The sequence below is a fragment of the Dermacentor andersoni genome, chromosome 10, assembly GCF_023375885.2.
Source record: "Dermacentor andersoni chromosome 10, qqDerAnde1_hic_scaffold, whole genome shotgun sequence".
In the NCBI taxonomy this organism is placed as follows: Eukaryota; Metazoa; Arthropoda; class Arachnida; order Ixodida; family Ixodidae; genus Dermacentor; species Dermacentor andersoni.
Window position 1 is genome coordinate 55,494,770 of NC_092823.1, and position 15,079 is coordinate 55,509,848.

At 49.2% G+C, this 15,079-nt stretch overlaps 1 protein-coding gene across 4 annotated transcripts in view; it reads left to right on the plus strand.

Annotated features, from left to right (window-relative positions):
* LOC126543780 (CUGBP Elav-like family member 1-A) overlaps nt 1-15,079 on the plus strand; it is a 575,682-nt gene that overhangs the window by 174,027 nt on the left and 386,576 nt on the right. The window lies entirely within an intron of this gene.

Sequence of the window (15,079 nt, forward strand, 5' to 3'; positions counted from 1 at the left end):
TGCTTTGCGCTGTCACCTTGACAAGCTTGCACTGCTACAGCAGTTGGTCGTCGTCCTTGTCGTTGCTAAGTTAACGGCTGGTTTGCCATAACGTGCACTAGAGTGTTAGTGGCTGCAGCTAGAAACGGCGACGTCGGTAACGTAATGGCAGCAGCCGCTCTTAATGTGGAAGCGGGAAGGGAACGCAACGATAGTTACTAACGCATCTGTGCCATCATGAACGGTCCAGTGTGACCTATTGGATCCTTATGTGCCTTTTCCTTCGTCCGAACTAGCTCGCCTCAGTTCTGAAAAGCACGTCTAGGTAAAATAAACGTGAGACCAGCTTTGTCGCTCTGGAAGGTAGTTGTCTTGCATGTCTGTAAGTGGCGGGTTCGTGCGTGTGGTCTGAGAAAAAGCTGCTTTTTTTTTTTTTTTACTGCAGACATATACTGTGTGCATATATGTGCGCCTCATGGTAACACGTGACTGATAATCTAGCATGATGAAAGAAACCATCGTTCATCTACAAACGTTGCACTAAGTTCATATTACACAGCACTGTAAACCATGGGCAAAAAGAAGTACACACCTTTACTAACTTCTGCTCTGTGCACAAATGAAGTCGTTGCGTAGGTAAATAGATATAGTAAAAAACAAGCTTATGCGGTCTCTGAAATGTTCGTGTTGTTCGATCTCGTGTCGGGGGGGGGGGGGGGGGGGGAGGGTTTATCCAACTCCCTGTCTACTCCGTGATGCCACATAAACATCAAGCCTATAGGCGCTGTTATTCTTTTGCCTTATAAATTAAAGTTGGGCTGGCGCGTACACATATCCGGCCGCCCGTGTCGTGGTGATTGCATCGTTGAACTTTCTTTGACCAACGATTTCAGTTAGTAGCCCTTCGCTTCGGTAACGATCGGTGCTTGTTGTAACGCAATGGGTGTTTCTGTAACGATTGGTGCTTGGTAACCTGTTGTCGATTGCGTTTTAATACGTTCGCACTGGTACATTTATTAGCTCGGCTCTCCGCTCTCTTCTATGATGCAAGCACGAATGTCGTCCGCGAACGCTGTGCTGAACAATGTCTGCTTTTAGCACGTCATATTGACGGGAACGTTCCTTGTATTATTATATGTTCTCTTGCGAACGTCAATATGAGGCCGGCTGATACCGTAAAACGTTTGTTTGCTCTCTGCTTTTGGCAAGACGGCGATTGTCATACGATGAGGGCACCACGACCTTACCACGAACACTATGCCCCCTTCCGCCCCTCTCCCTTCTTGTTTTTTTTTTTGTTTCCTTTTCTTTTTTCCGTCTTCACGCAGTCGATCAGTCTTCTTCTCTTGTATTCGCGAGGATCTGTATTGCGCAAAGGAGGCCTGCCTTGCCGACAACAGACGCACCATTTCTCTTGGTTACGACGCCAGCCTGTTGCCCTCTAATGGGCAGCGCGGCTTAATTCTCCACTGCCACTCCCTCCAACGCGGCTCCAGGAACGCGCCTGTTTGCCCTCCGGGGGCGTTTCCATCCCAATACACGCGTGTGATTCATCCTCATTCGCCGTGGAACCAATTAAACGAAAAAGGAAGAGCAAAGAAAAATGAAATCTGCGGAAAGGTCTCTATCTTTTCGAGCGTGCCTCTCTTCGGGGAGGCCGTGACGCGCGCTACCACGTGTGTGTGTGTGTGTGTGTGTGTGCGTGTGCGTGTGCGTGCGTGCGTGCGTGGGTGGTGTCGCAACCGTGGCGGCCGTCTTTGCGAAATTTGTTGAGCTGCCCTTCGCGCTACGCGCCGCTCCCGTCGACCACTAGATACGGTGCAGCCAGAGCCTCCGTGGCCGCAGCGGTTGCATTGGCGATTCTGCATCTGAATAGCCCGTTGGTCTTAGGTTGGTCTTCAGACGGCCGTGAAGCCATCGTTAGGCTGGTAGTAGACATCTTTAGTTCGGCGTGTTAACCGTATAACAGGCTTACCGGAGTAGCGGTATCGGAATGCTCATGCGCAGAACGCTAAACGACCCGTATCGTTTAGCGCACGCTGTTTCTCAGATTTAACGTTACCGTCTTTGCGTGGTTTACGTAGCTTACGTGAAAACATGGCGGCGGTCCCGGCCGGTCGCTTCGAGCTGGCTTTGGCGTTGCTCTTGTGCAATTCTCTTCATTCGTAGCGAATAATTGTGTAAACGTATTTCGCTTAGTTTGAGGCCACTTCGACGACAGAGTATTATGAATAACCTTGCGGATTTTTCCAGATCGCTTGTGGTTTCGAACGCATCGAGGCCTAACGAGGGAAACTTCCGAGATGGATGCGCAACCTATCGGCAAGGTCGAGAAATAGGCGCGAGGGCATATGGCCTCAGAGATCGGACAATCTCAGAGGCTGCGGTCGACAGCTTCGACTTCTGGAACAGATTTCGCTGCGGATCGGCATACATGGAAAGTACATGTGAAATGCGCTGCTGGCTGTCATTGCACTGTCGCTCGCATTTTTAGAACGGGCACGCAAGGCTTGGCGAATAGATAGAATCGCTTACGTGTACTTTGTGTGCTAAATTTAAAGCATACTCGAATAGCGTCCCGCACGGAAAGCACGGTACTGCGCTGTACTAAAACTCGCTTCCTGCAAAGTTAGTTTGCGAAACGGTAGCTCTATTTCCTTTGAAGCCCGCTGTTACGCTAACGTTAAATTATAACAGTCTACTATGTCGCTGTTAGACTGGCGTCAGGCAGCTATAAAGCTGCTGCTGTTGGCTTGCCGTTAGGGTAGGTTGCTGTTAGGCTGCACGTAGATTGCCGCTAGGTTTATTACGTTAGGTTATTAGACATCTTGGACGGGCGGGTGCGCACATGCCTTGACCACGTTTCGTCTTATTGCTGAGAATACCTATCGTGGGAGTAATTGCTTTACATAAAAGGTTTTCTTACTCCGCTTTGAAGTGTACGTTCACTTCAACCACAGTGGACGGACCCCACGGAGAGGTACGCTCTCGAAAACTTGTTTAAAGGGACGCTAAAGTAGCGCCAAATAAGCTATATTCGTTTGGCCGCATACGCTGGAATGAATTGGGTGAATGGTAGCTAACCTTACAACTGTTTTTCGCCTCGTTCTTCTCTCTGGATCTATACACATTTATCGTCACCGTTAATTTTTCCCTCGACAAACATCGAACACTGCCTTCATTCTCGTGACGTCACTGAGTCGCGGTCTCACAGTATGTGTTAGTTTGAACGTGCTGTTTTCATTTCGGCATAGCATGTGATGGGTGTAGTGCACGAACAGAAACATTGCGTGGGATTACGCTTTGCATATAGAATGACAACAAACGCAATTGGTGCATGGCACTCAGAGCTGTACACCATTTAATTGAGCTGCACCGCTTCGCGAAAGCTTGGCTGCACAGATTCCAGTATGTGCATTGAATATACCATCAATTTTTTAAATCTGAATTCTAGTGGTAAAAGTGAGGTTTTAACTGTCGCAAAAGCGTAATTGTCCATGGCAGGTCAACTTGTGCCTGTGACGCGTCTTCGACGTTGTCCCTGCAAATAGAGAATTGTTCCTTCGTACGGAGTGGCTGGTTGTTCTTTCCAGTGTTCCATGCCCACGAAGGGCAGCGACTTGGTCATGTCGTTGGGTAATGTTACGAACAGCGTGACAGGCAGATAAACCAACAAAGACACACATAGTGCTGTGTGTGCGTGTGTGTGTTTGGGGGAACGGTGCGCGTGTGGGCGTGTGTTTTGTTTGTTCCAAACCTTCGTTGTCGATAAACTGCGCTTTGTGGGTCGGTGGCATGGACTCGGCATGCCAAAGTTTCAAGGCAGTCCTTGCAAAAATTTCTTTGCGATCGCTGTCTCCGCTCCCTCCCCGACCTGCTGGCAATGTAGAAAGTACAGTCGGCCACAAAGCTTTGCGCGACACAGTTTTAATATGTAGTACATCCTTTGCCATCTATACAGTGATCCAATATGTCGTGCCTTAAAACAGAGCAGAAACACACATTTGCTGTAGAAACTGTGTCACGTAAACTTTTGCGGCCTACCGTACATCGTGGTCTCTCGTATGTGCATATTCGCATCGCGAATATATGGCTTGCGTCATAGTTAGCTTTAGCCACGTTGCACGGAACATCTGAAACGGTTGCACGGTGCGTGTGCGCCCGCCCCTTTTATTTATCGCGCAGCGCCTCGTACCGGTGCTCTGAAAAAAAAAAAAGCTTCCATTATCTTTTATCATTATTTTGCATGCTGGTGTGTTGGCGCGGCTCGCGTTAATCGATTTCCCCCGGCAGCTACCTGCGGCGGGGCGTGGTTCTTGGTGCCGGTAATTAATTCCATTTATTCATCGCGACCGCGCACGCTTCCTCCTGCTCTGTGTATATATATATATATATATATATATATATATATATATATATATATATATATAGGTGAGCGTGCCCCGTGTCGAAGCCGATGGTGTACTTCGTATTTACTGCGTGATATCTGTTCTCTCTGTGCCGACACGAGGGCACGCCTGTTTAGCGAGTTAAGGGGGAAAAAAGCGATGCGTTAGCGAGCCGTCAAGTTTGCTGGTTCGCAGAATCATTTGGCGATAAGGGTCCGTGTTAGTTCTTTTTTACGTTGGAAGGATAGCGCTTTCGTCGTTTGCCCTCGAACGGATTTAGGAAAGGGGGGGCGGATAAGAGGGCAGGTGACCGCTGTGACGGTGCACGTTATTGCTCCGTCATCCCAGAAAAATACACCACGAGCGCTTTTAAAGTCATTGCTTTCTTTGATTCCTGCATTTCAATGATTCCCGCGTTTGCGTTGGATCTGCATGCAATACCAATAGGGCCGGATTGAAGTGGTGTAGGATAAAAAAAACCAGAAGGCATACGCACTTAATGAATACTGTTGTGAATAATAATCAACATTACATACGCAAATGTGAAATATCTATATGCATATATGTGTATGTTTGCTTTACTAGATAACGTGATATGGTGAGGGACGCTTACAAAGTTATCTCATAATCAACCTTGGTTCTGCGAAAATCGTTTTAACTTACGTTAGGTCCAAGGGGCATCGTTTTGCCATTAGAGAATTGTAGTGCGTTCGGTATTCCGGCAAGCGCCGACGGTTTGCCGGATGAGCGGGGGCGTAAACATGGGCGGCCAGATTGGTGGCGCAAAGCTGAACCACACAAACATAGAGCCAATTACTAAATTCTGCTTAGCTGCTGGTGTAAATATTCGACAGCGACGTAATCGTGTTCACAATTAAGTCGCTGCCGTAAATGTTCACCAGCAGCGAAGCAGAATATAGTAGGTTACTGCAATTTTAACATTATGTTTGTGTGGTTGAGCTCTACGCCAGCAGGCGGCTGCACCGCTCCGGCTACTCATGTTTACGCCCCCGCCCATCCGGCAATCCGCCCAAACCACACCCCGTTTGCTGGAATAGCGGACAAACTTTAAGTCCCTATTTCTTCATTCACTTAGCCGTTTATCGTTGCGCAAAAAATGTCGACTTGCTAAAAGTATTTCCACTATAGCTGGACTCCTATCGCAATCAATCAATCAATCAATCAATCAATGAATCGCGAATCAGTCAATCTTCCCGGTATCCCCCAGGTGTCGTCCGTGGCTTTGCCTATTCTCGGCTTCACCTCCCTGTATTAGACTTTCCTGTATTGGGCGTTCTATTGTTTGGCGTGCTGTGTCATTAGGCATGGTTCCCGTGGCAACACCAGTATTTCTTGCCTGGAAAAAAAAAGAAAGAAATCTATCAATGAGGTATCGACATTTGGAGGTCCGCTTTTTCCAGTGCGAGTTAACTTAGGGCGGTGGAGCACCGTCGCGGACTCGCTTCGTCTTATTTACTCGCAGACCTCGAACTCCGAAGCGACGTATTCGGAAACTAAGCCTGAGCGTTAATGGCATCGCACCGCGACGGGCGTTTGTAGAGCACGTCACTCGTAGCGCGACGGCAGGAGCTTCTGGTATGACGCAGAAACGTTACGAGGCCAAACGCGCGGTTGATGCCACTGTGAGATCTCCGTGTCATCCTTCACGTGACGTCAGAAATCAACGTTCTTTTTTCGAGATAGTTAAGTTTGTAATACGCAAAAAAAGACGTATTGGAAGATGAGCGAAAACTCCATCTGGTGATATTTCTTTTTATTTGTTTTAGTTTTCCTGCAAACCGCTATTCACTAAAGTATGGTACGCGAGGACACGCTGACGTCACGGCCGTCGCAGGTTCGGCACTTAACGCAGTATTCTTTTTTTTTTTTTTTGCGGCCTTTGTCTCGGCGATTCAGCCGTCGCTTCCACCGCAAACTAGGGGGAAACACAGAAGCACGCTTTTGAGAACCCACGTACCAGGTTGTGGCGATACAAGGTTTGCCTTTAGTGTCTCTACGAGTAGGACACATGATATCAGCTCCGCGACGTCTTCGCAAAGAAACATATCTACGTGTGTAAAAGAGCACTTTTTTACGCAAGCGTCCATTTTTCTCGACCGGGTTGCGCTATATACAGTTCAAGCCGGGGGGTGGGGGAGGCAATATCGATTAGTTAATGCTCGCTACCCCGCCGTTGCGTGGGGAGCCTAAATAAACCCACTTTTGCCGGATCGTGCAATGTTCGCTTCGCATAAATGCCCCCCCATAGTGTGCACGTTTTCTTGTCGGATATCGGGAACCATCTTTCTGTTTGCGTCCACCGACCGAAGCGGCGTGGCAACAGTTTGCCGCCAAGGTCGATCGAATCGAACGCTTCCTGGCGCTCAGTGTGTCTCGGGGTTACTAAAAATGAGGCAGTATGAAACGAACATAGGCGCGAGGGTGAGGGGGGGCTTCTCTTCCCTCTTCTATAGCAGTCGCTGAACTTCCGTTTTAGTCTGCATGAATTATTTGCGCGTTGCCGTGTCAAGCCGGCGTCTCTGTTGCTCAGTGGTTTCTGTGGAATGAATCCAGGTTGCGCAAACTTTTTTTTTGTATGAGGGACAGCACATGTGACAGTAGCGTCTCTGGTGGCGAATCGAAACTGGAGGGAGTGCAGTTTCTTTTTAATTTTTATTAATTTGACTCTTTTTTTTTTGCTTTAATATCGTCGTTGTGAAAGCAGTCGTTTTGTTTCTTTTCTTGCGCCCATCCGAAGTTTCAAGTTTATTATGATGAATAGCGTATACGAAAGTGGGTATGATATGGTACAGAAGGAGGTTCCGTAGTGAAAACACTTAGGGGGGACCTGATATGATTTCAGTGATTAAACAATTCTAGTCAATGAATACATTGTCATTATTCAGCGAAGAACGATGGACAGGTTATTTCATTTGTCAAATTATGTTATTGGTTCGGAATAAAAATCGCGAAGCAAACGTTTGAATGATGACACGGAAACAGCAGCTCTGACAGTGCGCGCAGAAACATAACACGCCCGCCCTCTGCCATAATAACGTAAATTTAAATTCTCGGGCTTAAAGTCCCCGATTTGCACAGGTGGGTCGGAAGGGATGTTATGGGGCCAGGTCTCTAGATTAATTTGGATTTGGACCACGCAGGGTTGTTTAACGAGCACCTTATCATCACCACCCCCCGTCCTCTCCCATCGGTACATGCGTCTGCCGTGATCGTTGCGTGTACCGACATTGCAAGCGATTGTCTGTTTTCAATATTGTCCAGTTCTCGTCGATCCTGCCTGCACTCACTCGGGAGTTTTAGAAAACCGGGCCTTGAAACTTGAAGGGGGGGAACGGGGAGGTGTATATGTTGTCGGCCAGAACGCCCGAAGACGACCACAAAACTCAAGCTAAGTTTGGGTTCACTTAAGAATATCGGCGTCTAATGTTTTAGTTCCACTAATTCGTGTCTTCGCCGTGCGGTTGATGGTTGATGATCCCGGAACACGCACTACACCCAGAACTCACTTGCCAGAATTGGCGCTTTGCACAAAGAAAGCCGTACGAGCGACCTTCGGTGTTTTGAAACGAAATGCGTTCGCGTACATATTTTTTGTTACCACAACGCGTGCGGAGTGCAGCTCTCGCTAAGTGGTTTCGACCGCTCTTATTAGCGTGTTCAAGGCCGAGAAATGGCTCGTGTGCGTTTGTTCACTTAACCTTTGTTGTTATCCGGGTTGTTATCGCCGCCTCGTCAGTACTAGTGGCAATGCTGAAAGCATAAGAAGGATTAGTGAAGTTTAGAAGCAACGGATAAATGGTCAAGCGCCGCTAAGGTGTTGAATGTTGACTACGCAGAGTGCAGCTAGTCCTACTCGTTGGTTACTAGATTTGTGAAACAGTTTGTTATGCCAACGTATATGAAATCGAACGGTACGAAATCGGTGGAGAGCAAAAACCAGAAAGGGTGGATACTGCAACTGTCATTTACTCTACGCTCGGGGTTGCATATCAGGCGGGAACCATACCAGCAGAACTGGTTTGTGCGACTTGCAACGAATTTCTGAGAATTCACGTTGTAAGCAAGTTTTTCTTTGTGAAGCCAACAAATATGGCATTAACAAATTCCCTCACTCTCGCTCCTACCCTTTCTTTCCTTTAATGCAATATTCTTGAAATACCAATCTCGTCTGTTGTGATTTAAATTATCGTACGACACTTTGCGGCCATACGTACGTTGTCTCCGTCAATACTCTTCGTGTCCCTTTTGATTTGTCGCAGGCAACGTTTCCCACGAACGCATAACCATAATAGCGTCTCTTCCTTTATTAATTTACATTCTCATTTTTGTCTTTCTATACGTCGCGGGCACGACATCGCCTGCTAAGTCGGTCACTGAACTCCGCTGTCGACCCCTGCGCTGTTCCAATCAATCGCCGAACGAGCGACCCGGTCGATTGTGGCGACCAGGCTCCATACACGAGGGACAGGATGGGAGCCCGCACCCGCCTCAGCGCGGTTTTAGGCCTTCGGATCTTTTCTTTTTTCCCCCGAAAAAAAAAATTGCTTCCCCGGTCCCCGCGTCGATATCGATGCGGGCTTGAATCCTGCTTGGCGGCGCGGGTTCTCGTGTTCGCCGACAAAAATGGCGTGCTTCGAGTCGCGACGAGCATCAACCACGCCGGCGTTGCATCTTAGGTGCGCTGCCGTGTCAGCCGAGGCCATTACGGTAATTGGAAGCCTTGTTTTCGGCACTCTCCTTGGCTTGCAGAGGGCACCGTGGTGCGAGGCGCTGTTTCACCGCAGAAGCTCGCGTTGGCAGCGCGTGTAGGCTTTTCCGTTTTGCAGCGAAGCTGTGCGGTGAAGTTGCACCGCGTTTTTCTTTTTCTTTCTTTCATGGGGATTTCGTGGCGGCTCGACACCGCCGGCGTGCGGTGTCGAGATCGGTTAGCGAGGAGCCGCGGACGCGTTGTTTTCAGAGCGGGGCCGCCATCGGTACCTATGGAGCCGGAGCCGCGTATATATTAGGATGCGTCGGGTATTGTGCAGTGTGTGGATGTCATACTAACTAGGGGTGTGCGAATAGTGATTTTTGAGACTGAATTGGATACGAATCGAATTAGTGCCAGAAGCTAATCGAATCTACACTTTTCGAATAATGGACAGCGGTTATGACAGTTGATGTAAAAGAATGTTTACATCCTAGTATCCTTTAAGTTAGCAAGAGAGAGACAAAAAGGGGAGGAACGACAAGAAGTTTAGCCAGTGTAATTACAGGCTGGCTACCCTGTGCTGGGGAAAGGGGTAATGGGAATAAAGGAGAAAGAAGAAAAAAATTAGAAAAATTCACACAATAACGCGATGCTACGCGCTACAACATTTAAATGCGGTCGCATAATTCACAATACCTTAAGAACTTCAGTGCAGTCCTTGAAGCCTTGAGTGCCGAAACCCGTCTGGACCAGTGTCCTAGAACTTTTACTTCTGTGAAGGGGCGATTGTCCAGTCTATCGAGGTCGGTCACGAGAACTTGACACATTGTAACGGCGACAGTCACAGAGGAGGTGCTAGATCGTCTCCTCGCAGCCGCAGGTTTCTGTCATTACATAGTACGTCATGAAGCATTGTTTATTAAAAGCACAAATTAAGCAATCTGAGCAAGGAAGTATGGTTCCTTTGCATGCACAGGACTCTTCAGAGAAACCGTGAATGATAGTTGTATATCTATAGCCTGTAAAGTACGGCTACCAAAGCGACGTCCTGCTCCACTACGCAAGTTCTAATGTTTTTTTTTTGTGTGTACTATGCCCGCGGGGGTGAAAATTTTCGTAATTTTGCTCCAATTTTATGTTTCGTTGGGTGTAGTTGATGTTTCGAAACATCAGAAGAATATTCGCATTCACAAGACTATTCCATTGGAAGACCCAACCGAATAGGTAACCGTTCGATTCGTTATTCTGAAGTTTCGAATTTTCGCACACCCCTGATACTAAGCTCAACTATATTGAAGCGTTTGGAAATCCGTGTATATAGATATTTTGCAGTGACAAACAAGGCCGCTAGGATTTACGAAACGTGTGGTGGACTCCTTTGTACTACTCTACCGCCACTGATGTGTGTGTCGCTCAGATTTTCACACGTCTCCGAAGGTCATTTCTTCGTACCCCTTTGACATCCAGTGATCTTTATCGCTAATGCTCTGTCGCTGTCGAGAAGTGTTTTGCTGAACTCAGCTTTGGAACCTCCACGCAGAGCTTTTGAAGCGAAACATCCTACACGGACGAAGTAAACTTGGGCTTGCTTAAGGCAGACGTAGATGCTTTCGTTTGATGCACAAGGTCCATAAAGGAAGCACTTAAAGCGCTATTCCGCTACCGTACTGAAACCAGTGCGTTTCATGGAGGAGTCCTCACGTACGTGGGTAATGCGTTCATACATTGAAGCGGGCGTGTAAGCTTTGTGGACCGGGCCAAAAAATATGGTCCTATCGTTTTAACGTAAATAAGTGTCTGTGGAGAGATTGATGCAGAGGTTACCTCGATTACTCCATTTCACGCCGTTTTGCTTACGTGATCCAGACGGCGTCGTGACGATAAATCGCGCAGGATTAGTGAGATTTATCGCGCCCCTTTTGAGATGTGGACATCTCGTACTGCTTGCGAGCCCGTCTCTTCTCTCTAGTCGTGTCTCTCGAGTAATCCGATCTCTCCGTCCCGCTTTTTTTTTTTTTTTGCGCATTTTTAACACGGAGATGCTGCACGGCTATGTCTTCCAGCGACTCGCGTTTGAACATTCGGGGCTGAACTTGCGTCTAGCTAGGCCTACGCTTTAAGCAGTGATGGCTGCGTCGAAGGAAGCCGACAACGTGGCATATTTCACGCACGTATGGTCCGGAGGCTTCTCCGAAGGGGTCCCAGCTGGGAGGTTTTTGTTTACGTGGCGCGACGTTGTTAGCGTAGACCCGGCAGCCCTATGTCAACCGACGTCGAGGCTTTGACTGATTACATTGTGGTTGCTTAGGTGCTGGGGAGCCACTGGCAACCGTCTGCTCTTTGATGGGGACAGGAGAGGCGGCAGAGCTGGCGGGTAGGGGACAGAAGGGCAGAGGGCGGATCCTGCGCGCCTGTCACGGTCCCGGGCCAGCTACCGAGTTAACAGCGGGCGGTAGGAGAGCGCGGGGTGGGGGGTGGGGGTGCGAACACTGTGGGGCTAGCGCGGTCGTTGTGAGTCATGCGGTCGTTATCGTCAGTGCGTCAGGGGGATAGAGGCAGGGGCAAGGGAACGGGGAGGGGAGGGGGGACGACAATCGAGGGGAACTTCAAGAACATTAGAGTACTGTTGCACTGAGCTCATGTTGTGTACCTTGTTCGCGTGCGTTTTTCTTTTTCTTTCCTGATTTTGTAAACTACAGGTCTTTCTTTTTTTTCCATCATACTCTCTGTAGTTAAATCAAGCGCCCCCCCCCCCTCCTCTTTACCGCTTGTTTTCTCCTATATTTTGTATCTTTTGTTTAACCTTTACCCTCTTGGGAAACCGTTGGGTCGGGGCGCGAAAAAAAAAGGGGGGGGGGTGCACCGCTGCGGCTCCTGGCGTCGCTGAGGCGTGCAGTAATTTTTATCAGCTTGCGCCCGCTCCTTGATTGGCCGGATGAGTCGGCGCGTTTGCTGGGACACCGCGTGGGGTGGACGCAGGAGAATGAGAGGGAAGGCAAGGGTGCCGGACGTGTCCGCTGGCACCAAAGAGAGAGTGAGAGAGGAAAAAAACGCATCAAAAAAGGACAGAAGCGTGAGGGAGATGAGTGTGGCGTCAAAGTAACCCTCGCCACCGCATCCCCGCCTGCACGTAACCGGCAGCCCCTGTGGGCCCATTATTACGGGGCCGGGGTATTTCGCACCGCGAGAACGCGTGCCGGTGTCTGGGCACGTGAGTGGGAAGAAACGGGATGTTCGACAGTGTCAGTTTCTTTCTTCCCTTCCTTCTTTTATTCTTTCTTCCCTTTTTCTATTCCTTTATTCTTTCTTCCCTTTTTATTCTTTCTTTCATTCTTACTTTTTCTTAGCGTTCGTGCATGCGTTCGTTCGTTCGTGTGTGTGTTGTAGCCGCTGCCGGGTGTAGTTTTTATGACAAAACTATAGAGGAAAACCTGTCGCTAGTACCTACAGTGCGTCACCGCTATCGATGTTATGCCAGCGCGGCCGGTGATGCCTGGGACAGTTGCACGGATTAACCGGAACTTCGTCATTCCTGCCTGGGACGTCCATTGTGGATTCTTGTATTACTCTGTTGACACCCACTTTGTACCGCGAATTTTTTGATTGGGCAGTTAGTCTCATTTAGCCTTAGATATCTACGACTCGCCGTTTTCGCTATAACCTCGGGGAACCTCACTGATGCCCGATGCCTGGCACTCGCCTCTTTCGGGATTAGATATACGTGCCTTGAGGCACGCCACTACTTCGCAGAATGAACGCCGACCCGGCACGCCGTTTGTTTTAAGCACGGCAGCCTAGTTTTATTTCATAAGCCAGCTCGAACTACTTCATCCGTCTAGTTGATTGCCCCGTTTCCTTCGAGGGAGTTCCTTCTCCACCAGCGTTTGGTCAGCTTACCGGAAGGAAAAGGCCTTTGCTGTTGTAGAGTTGATAGTTTGGTTTTGCTGTGACAGTGGTGAGCGCGGATAAGCACAGTAATCAAGGATGCGAACACTTCAATGCCGTAGGACGGCGTGAATTTAGCATGTGAGATGAGTGCGCACCCACCTTGTGCTAAATGCCTGTGTGCTGAATTTTCTTTTCATCTTATGCGAGCCGGTACATACCCTTTATCTTCGCGCAGTCCTTTTTTTTTTTTTTTCGTCCATTGCATCTGTGTTGGTCTTTTGTTCGTCTCTGCGTACGAGCGATAAACGTTCTGTCTGGTACTAAGCGAGATTGTATTGCATCGTCGGCGTTGTGCATATACTGCCAGAATAGTTTACACAGTGTCTGGACACGGCTGCTTTGTCGACCGCGTGTCGAAAGACCGCCTGTTGCGTGCGAGATATCCCCATCGCGTATCGTGAGACGGTAGTCCCATAGTCAGGTCTGTAGGTGAACAATGTGTCCATTTCGCTTCAATGAAGGCAGCTTGCCTACTCCTTTTAGACACCTGTACTCCAACGTTGCGAATACGTTCATTCTATAACTATTCCATGGCTCCCATTTACTTCCCCAAAATTATACATTGCGAGTTTGGCCTGCTTCCCATGCGTTTCTGGTGAAGTTGGCTTGGCTGTATGGTCGTTAACGCGCTTACTTCGAGTGCTTCCGAACCTGGTAGTGACTTCGCGGCGGCAGTCAATGGGCTTACGCTACGTTTCTCCAGGCATTGTTGGACGGCAACCGACACATTCGTGGGTATATGCTGCTCTCGTGGCTTTTCGAAAGTGGAAGCGACGCGTCGCTACTGTGATCAGGCGCGCGCCGCTCTTGCGCTCCACCTAAGTGTGTACGGGTCGGTACGTTCGAGAGTTGCCGAAGGACGTTGAACTCGCCTGTCCGACGGGTGCTGGACTCGCGCGTACCCCCCGTCAGTTCCGCGGCGTAGTTGACGGTGCGCGATGTTTGAAAAACCCCGTGGGCCGCTTTCGAACGTGTTAGGCCTTTGCGTGTACCGTATTTTTTGCCTACCCGTGGTCTCGGCACGTCGCGTGGCTGGCCCACCCGTCGCCCAATAATACGGGTTCACTGCAAGAGCGAAGCCCTGCTTCGTCTCCGCTGCCGGCCGGAGGGAGGGGGGCCGGATAATCGCATTGGGGAGTGCCGGACCCTGCCGGGCTAAACCGGCTCCCAGGCCGAGAGGGAAAAAGACTAAAAGAAGGGATAAATAGGGGAGGCAAAGGCTAGTCTTAGCCTGCTGCGTCTGGAAATTTCCGGGAGAGATGAGAGAAAAAAAATAAAAAAATGACAACGCGCACGAAAGAGGCTAGGTACAAAGGTAGCCAGTGCGTTATATACGTCTTTACGGCTACGCTTCTCGGGGTTAAAGGAAAAGGATAGCTGCTGCGTGTGCCTGGTCAGACGAAGGAAGGAGGTAGCTGGGTTCGGGAGAGGGTGACGGACCTTGATTGGATTATCTCGGATCGGCGGGCTTGGCTTGTACTCGACTCGGCTTCTTGCTACCGGTCCCGCCGCCTGACCTGGCTTCGTTCTCTTTTAGGCTTGTTCCTTGCCCCTCCCCCCCTCTTGTCTGTTTAGGCTTCGCCCGCTCGCCTGTCTTGCCTTTGCGCCGGTTTCGTGGTTGCCTGCCTGGAACGCTGTTGTTCCTCGCTTTCTTTATCCTTTTTTATCTCTGCTTCTGTACGGGCGTATCGCTGCTCGCTTCGAGTTTAGCTTTCACTTCTTCACGCACGGCCGTACTTCCTTAGCTTCGCACTTTTTCGGCCGACGGTATCCCTTTCTATACTTCGGCGCTGCTGCATTCGCGCTCTGCTTTTTTTTCTTTGTTGCCGTTCATTTCGTTCTTGCTTATTTCTACCGGCGTCAAGTTAAGGAGGGGCGCTGTCGAACGTGTTCTCCGCCTGTTTGACTTTGCGGGTAGTACTTGCTTTGGCTCGTTGACTGGCTTTGTTCTCCTCTTTGCACTTCGCCCCCCATTTTCCTCGACTTTCTTTTCTTGCTTTGTTGCGTTTTAGTATGCGTTGTCCGCACTTCATAAAATAGAAATGTTTGATGC